The sequence below is a fragment of the Sinocyclocheilus anshuiensis genome, unplaced genomic scaffold (genome assembly GCF_001515605.1).
Source record: "Sinocyclocheilus anshuiensis isolate Anshui unplaced genomic scaffold, SAMN03320099.WGS_v1.1 scaffold687, whole genome shotgun sequence".
In the NCBI taxonomy this organism is placed as follows: domain Eukaryota; kingdom Metazoa; phylum Chordata; class Actinopteri; order Cypriniformes; family Cyprinidae; genus Sinocyclocheilus; species Sinocyclocheilus anshuiensis.
The window spans coordinates 502986-510677 of NW_015551096.1; positions in this window are offsets into that span (position 1 = coordinate 502986).

The window sequence follows — 7692 nt, forward strand, 5'->3', positions numbered from 1 at the left end:
TTACGCTGAGACAAATCCTCTCACACATCAGACCGGGAGATTGGTTTATCTCTGTGGATTTAAAGGATGCTTATTTTCACATTCAGGTAGCCCCACGCCACAGGCGTTTCCTGAGATTTGCATTCTTCGGTATATCCCTGGCCCCTCATACGTTTACGAAATGCATGGATGCTGCTCTCTCTCCTCTGAAGCAGAGCGGAATGCGCATCCTGAACTATCTCGACGATTGGCTAGTCTTAGCCCAATCAGAGAGTGCGCTGCTCAGCGACAAGCTCAGACTCCTCACTCATCTTCAGAGCTTAGGGCTGACTGTGAATATGCAAAAGAGCATGCTGGTACCGAGCCAGAACATCTCCTTTTTAGGAGTGGAACTGAACTCAATCAATATGCGAGCGCGTCTGTCGGAGGAGTGCTCACAAAAACCAATCAGCTCTCTCGCAGTCTTCAAGTTAGGGCACGCTAAAATGCTTTCAGAGGACGATCGGCCAAATGGCTGCTGCCTCGACTGTGTGCAAACTAGGGCTCCTACATATGCGACCGCTTCAGCTCTAGCTAAAGGGCCGGGTGCCACAGAGCGCATGGCGCACGGGCACCTTGCACATCAAAGTGACGTGCGACTGCTGGGATGTGCTGACCCCATGGCGCAATATGACTCCGTATCGCCGGGGTGTTCTTATTGGCCAAGTGATCAGGAGAAAGACTGTTACGACAGATGCATCGAGCACGGGCTGGGGAGCCGTATGCGACGGCAGGCCAGCCTTCGGGATGTGGTCAGAAACTGAGAAGTTGTGGCACATAAACTGTCTGGAGCTCCGGGCTGTACACCTAGCGCTTGAGTGCTTTCTCCCGGACATTCTCCACCGTCACGTTCTCATCAGGACGCACAGCATGACAGTGGTAGCGTTTATAAATCACCAAGGGGGTGTGAGCTCGCGGCTGCTGCTGCGGCTGGCGAGAGACCTTCTTCTGTGGGCTGATCGACACCTCCTCTCCATCCGGGCATATGTCCCCGGATGCCTGAATTACGGCAAAGACTTACTGTCAAAGGGGCGGGGTAATCCACGGGGAGTGGAGATTACACCCTTTGACAGTCAATATGATTTGGAGTGTATTCAGCAGGGCGGAGGTGGATCTATTCGCATCAGCGAAGAACACTCACTGCCTGTTTTATTCAACTGCCCAATACCAATAATTCTTGCCTTCCTTCAAGAGCGATTTGATGGTGGTCGTACGCCATCCACATTGAAAGTGTATGTGGCCGCTATAGCAGCGTTCCATGCACACGCCGATAATCGCACAATCGGCTGAAATGACCTGATCATACGATTTTTAAAAGGAGCAAGAAGGCTGAACCCTCCTTGCCCTACCACCCTGCCCACTTGGGATTTGGCGCTTGTGCTTGACGCTCTCACGGGACCCCCGTTCGAGCCCATTCAATCAGCGAGCTTGCAAGCGCTCTCTCTCAAGACAGCGCTCCTGCTCGAGCTGGCCTCTGTTAAGCGAGTTGGGGACCTGCAGGCGCTGTCAATTAACGACTCGTGTATTGAGTTCGGGACAGGTGATTGCAGACTCACCTTAAAGCCTAGGAAGGGTTATGTGCCTAAAGTGCTTTCGACTCCATTTAAAGCACAGGTCATAACACTATCTGCTTTCTGTCCCGAAACACTGGCCTGGCCGGAGCCGCTTAATACACACTTGCTGTGCCCTGTACATGCGGTGCGCATTTATATCGAGCTCTCTAGACCAGTGCTTCCCAAACTGTGGGCCGCGGCCCCCCGGTGGGCCGTAGCGGTATTGCAGGGGGGCCGTGGCTAGGCTAAATCAAAATATTATAATAATTAAAATATTCTAATTGTTCTAAAATGTGATCCCCCCCCCCTCCTTATTACACAAATAAAAAACAAATAAAAAAATGTTTTTCCCCCATTATAGCGAGGTGAGATACATTGCTTATTTTCAAACTGACGTTGGTTGCTTAGTAGGAATTCAGTCACAATTAACCGTCAATTCAAAAATGCGATGGTGGCTGCTCGGTAAAAGAGGAGTAGAGGATGACAATCCATCCTCATCAACTGGACCTAACTGCACTTCAAGTAAACGAAAGACTCGTAAGTACAGCGATGAGTACTTGTCCTTTGGATTTACGAGTGTTGGTCCTGCTGACAACCCCACGCCTGTCTGTGTGCTATGCTCAGAGACCCTTTCTAATGAGGCACTGAAACCATGCAAAAGTTACGCCGTCACCTCGAAACAAAACATGGGTCGTTTGCCAGCAAGCCTCGAGAATTTTTTGAAAATAAATTGAAAGATTACCAGCAACGTAAAAAAGTGATCAAGTCAACCTGTGTGACGGGTGGCGAAAATGAAAAGGCAGTGACAGCATCGTATGAGGTATCAAGACTGATAGCTACATCTGGAAAGCCCCACACCATAGGTGAAGACTTAATTTTACCAGCCGCTAAGCAGATGGTCAGCATAATGCTGGGAAACAATGTAGTTTATTTACTTAACTCGATTTCTTTATCAAACAACACGGTTAAGCGCCGAATTAATGATATGGCCGAGAATGTGTTCCAGCAGCTAATTTGCAGAGTTCGAGCGAGTCGTTTTTATGCAATTTAAATCGATGAGTCCACAGACATCGCGGGTATGGCGAATTTCCTCGCATTTGTTAGGTATGAATGTGATAGAGAAATTGAGGAAAACTTTCTTTTTTGCAGACCTCTACATTCAAACGCAACTGCGGAAGCTATTTTTGAGATTCTGAATGATTTCATAATTTCCAATGACATCAACTGGACAAAGTGTGTTGGACTCCACACCGACGGTGCTCGCGCTATGCTGGGCCGACACAGTGGAGTGGTGAAGCGAGTCAGAGACGTGGCCCCGCGGCTCACTCGTGTACATTGCTGCATTCACAGAGAGGCATTAGCCGCTAAGAGAATGCCCATGGATTTAAAGACTGTTTTAGACAATGCTGTCAGAATGGTGAATTACATTAAAAGTCGTCCACTGCAAGCACATTTGTTTTCCCTTTTGTGTGAAGAGATGGGTAGTGAACACCGCCAGCTTTTCCTACATACCGAGGTCCGCTGGCTCTCACGCGGCAGAGTGCTCACCCGGCCCTTCCAGTTACGTGACGAGGTCAGAACATTTTTCATTGATTCCAAATTTTAACTTGCAGACTGCCTCTGTGATTTCGACTGGCTTTGTAAATTGGCCTACTTGGCAGACATTTTCAGCCACTTGAATGGACTCAATCTAGCCCTACAGGGGACAGCAGTAACAATGTTTCATGTGCATAACAAAATAGAGGCAACCATAAAGAAAATTGATCTGTGAGGGAAAAGAATTGCCCGAGCCAAATATGAGTCCTTCGAAAACGTGTCTGACTTTTTGTCTAAGGAGGAAAGGCCACTACCCATCACTACAGCAGTTGCTATGACAGAGCACATGCAGGCTTTAAAGTCTCAGATGCAGGACTACTTCCCTGACATCAGCAAACAGCAGAGCTGGATACAGTATCCCTTTGCCAACCACAGTGAGGATGTAATTGCGGGACTCACCTACAAGGAACAGGACAGCCTCGTCGATCTATCCTGTGACAGCTCCTTGAAACTGATTTTTTTCTGAAAAAACTTTGACTCAGTTCTGGTTACATGTGTCAAACGAATACCCTGAACTCGCCAACAAGGCAATAATGTTTTTGATGCCGTTTGCCACAATGTATATGTGTGAAGTGGGATTTTCGGTGCTTGTGGCCTTAAAGACAAAGTACAGGAATGTGTTGAGTGTGGAATCTGATCTCTGACGTCGATTCAACCAGACAGCAAATCCTTAACAGCTGAAAAGCAACATCACCCATCTCATTAGGTACTGTCTGGAAGACTGCTGATCAGACTGTGGGACTGTTCTTTACTAAAACTGACCTAAGTTTACATCGTTCCTCAGTTTAAATGTAGATGTTTTTAGGTTTTATTTTTTTTAAATACATAGTTATGTATTTCATTGCAATAGAATTGTGAACTTTGTACAGTAGCTTCTGTTACACACTTTGATGCAATATAATTGTAAATAGTATGCAGAAAGTATGTAGTGTTATGGATTTAAATATATTTTTAAAGAATGTTAACATCATCTTACTTTCACCAGAATATAAAAAATATCAAATTTTATGGTAGTTCTCACATGAAATTCTTACAAACTGGTTAATAAATGGTGATAATTTTGTACAAAGAGACAATCTGTTTATTAAATATATCTATATACTATTAATCTATATTTTTTTAACAAGGGGGGGTCATGGAGCTTTTGCTATGTTTTTGGGGGGCCTTACCCCTCTGAAGTTTGGGAAGCTCTGCTCTAGACAGTTCAGGCTCTTGGAGCAGCTATTTATATGCTTTGGAGGGCGCACAAAAGGCCTGCCTGTGTCCAAGCAAAGGCTGTCACACTGGATCGTTGACGCAATTGCTTTGGCTTATGGCTCTAAGGGCGTGAAATGTCCTATAGGGGTTCGGGCCCACTCAACCCGCGGACTCGAGTCCTCGTGGGCCTGGGCAAATGGCATATCTATTCAGGACATATGCATGGCGGCAGGCTGGTCCTCACCCAGCACTTTCGCGAGGTTTTATATCCTAGATGTGTCGTCGCTTGCCTCACATGTGCTGTCAGTGCAAGCAGTGCATGCGCCTACTCAGCCTCAGTTATGATCTGAGCTGCTTGACTCAGTGATTTCGACTAGGTCGCATAGACGTACCACTAATTCAATGCTGTCCCTATCAGCTTATCATATTGTTATGATATAGTTCATCACGTCTTTTAGGACATGATCACCATCATACTCTGCTTATTTGAGCACCGGTACGACCGTTGCATCATAACACATAATTTCATTTAAATTAAGAGAAAATTAACAGGGATCTACGCAGAAGGGAGGAGATCCTAAGAGAATGACGCAGAGAGTAAATAGAATCGAAATGACGCTTTAAAAAGAGCAGTCGTATACTTAAAAAAAATCATTCACATCTTAATAAATAGAGTTTGAATATCAATCATATTTAGTTGTGACGTGCAGCGGGGGGGCTCTAGAAGAGTTTCAGTAATGTACTGATTGACTGAATTTTGTTGATGAAAATTATTTTTTGTTTTGATTAAAAACATGTTGATATCGTTTGTTTCAAAATTAAACTTTCTTCTTTGACATATTCAAAGTTAAAAAGACTTCAATATTTCTCTCTTTCTCTTTAAAGCAATAACTACCATTTCTGTCCTTTATTGTGGCATTATGTCCTACGGTGTGACGCAGAAGAACAACAGATTTATTTTCAAAATCTCAAAATATCTTAAAGAACATATAATCATCACTCATCTTAAAAATGGTATAATTTTCAGCAGTTTTGAACAGATGACAGCAAAGTTTGTCTCGTCACAGTTCATCTTGAAAATGTCCAACAAGTCATGGGGGAAAATGATGTTATTCATAATTTCAAATTAAATAACACTATATGAAAATAAGTGTTTAACATTGAAGATAAATCTCTCTCATGCTACTTGTATATTATTAAGAGTTTTTTTTTCTTAATATTTGCTGTTACACCATAGGACACTATGTATTTTTTCTTAAAAAATCTTTTACAAAAGCATTTTTACTGCATGTGGTATTCTGAAATGAGGAGGCAAAGTCCTCGCATATAAGTTTTTTTTCTTCATATGCAATCATATCGCGATGGAGGCATTGTGTCCTCTCACGTGACTTTCCCGGACTCCTCGGGTCGACGAGTCTTTGAGCGCGTAGTAAGTGAGTGATGAAGTGGTCGGTGGAGTTTCTGCGGGGTCTGAGGGAAGCTGGTCATGGGGAACCGCGGGATGGAGGAGCTGAACCCCTCATTAATAAACTGCAGGACGCGTTCAGCTGCATCGGTCAGCGCTGTCCTGGAGCTGCCGCAGATCGCGGTGCTGGAGAACTTCGTGGGCAGGTCACAGCGGCTCTCTTAGCTATTAAAAATACGTCTAGTGCTTATTTCTAATTATTTAGTTTAAATGATTGTTAATTGTATGTAGATGAATTTATTCACCTTCATCTCATTACAAACCTACGGAGCCCGGGAAGTCACCTGTAGGAGAAAAAAAAAAACAATCCGTGGCGACGGTTTTGCAATCCGTTCCCTCGGTTTAACAAATCGTGCCGTACGGATTAATAAACCGTACCCACAAATTCATAATCCGTGCGCACGCTTTCGCAATCCGTTTTTATCTTTAAATAACCTTTTACAGTTTTGGAGCTGTGTTTGTGTACTATTCATTCTTAACATATTTCATTCATTCATTCACAGACTTATTTAGGTGATTTTATTATACTAAGCTTTTTCCCCCAGAGTTAGATGCATGCTTCACTGTTAAAGTTATTATTAAATAACTAGGCCTATTATAACATTGCATTCAGTTAGAGAGCAAAGGAATGACAACATAACCGGTACATTATTGGGTTTTTATTGCTTTTTACCTTCTTCTCTCGAAACTATCGTTTTATTTTTTTTAATAAAATTCAGGAAATGTTCTATTCTTCTTTTTAGCGTTTATTTAGGCTATAAACCACAGGCGGAGGTGTTTTATCCTATTGGTGATTAATATAAAATAAACGCTAAAAAGAAGACTATTTTGTGAGTGCGGATCATGGTCTCATAGGCTACTATGAAAAATAATGTTTAATAAACACAATACTATATGCATCCCGCACCGTGGTTGAATCTGCCGGTGGGGGCGGGGCCACAAATCCATGAGTTTACAAACCCGAGGGAACGGATTGCGAAAGCGTGCGCACGAATTATGAATTTGTGGGTACGGGTTCAAAAACCGAAGGTACGGTTTACAAAATCTGAGCGCACGGATTGGAAATTTGTGGGTACGGTTTATTAATCCGTGGGCACGATTTGTTAAACCGAGGGAACAGTTTAAGAATTCGTGAGTACGGTTTATAAACCGAGGGGACGGATTGCAAAACCGTCGCCACGGATTGTTTTTTTTTCTCCTACAGGTGACTTCCCGGGCTCCGTACAAACCCGTTTTTCTGGGCAATAGAAATTAATACAGTTTTTTTTTTCATACAGCTACACAGTGATCACCAGTGTTGGGGAAAGTTTTACATTACAATATTGCGTTACTCCGTAAAATGTAACTAATTGCGTTACTTAGTTACTTTTTATAGAAAGTGATGCGCTATGATACTTTTGCGATACTTTTTCTGATCTGGGCTGGGCTTGCTTGCTTTTTTTTATATAATAAGTTATTTTTATATTAGACGAGGAAAACAAAGTAACTGGTGTTACTTATTTGAAAAAGTAGCTCAGATATTTTCTTGTAAATTAAAAAGTAATGTGTTACTTTACTAGTTACTTGAAAAAGTTATCTGATTACATAACTTGCGTTACTTGTAATGCGTGACCCCCAACGCTGGTGACCACATATGCCAAACTCCAGAAGCACCATGAATGAGTTATTATAGCATGACTCGGTTTATGGGGAAAATAACAGCTTTCATCCCTCAGAGGCTCAAATGAGGCTCAGACCTGATGTAACTGTGATGGAGAGCTCAGCATTTGCTGACTTGACATCTTCAGGATTCCCGCTGAAGCAACAGGAAGAGCAACACACACACACACACACACTCACTCACTCACTCACTCACTCACTCAC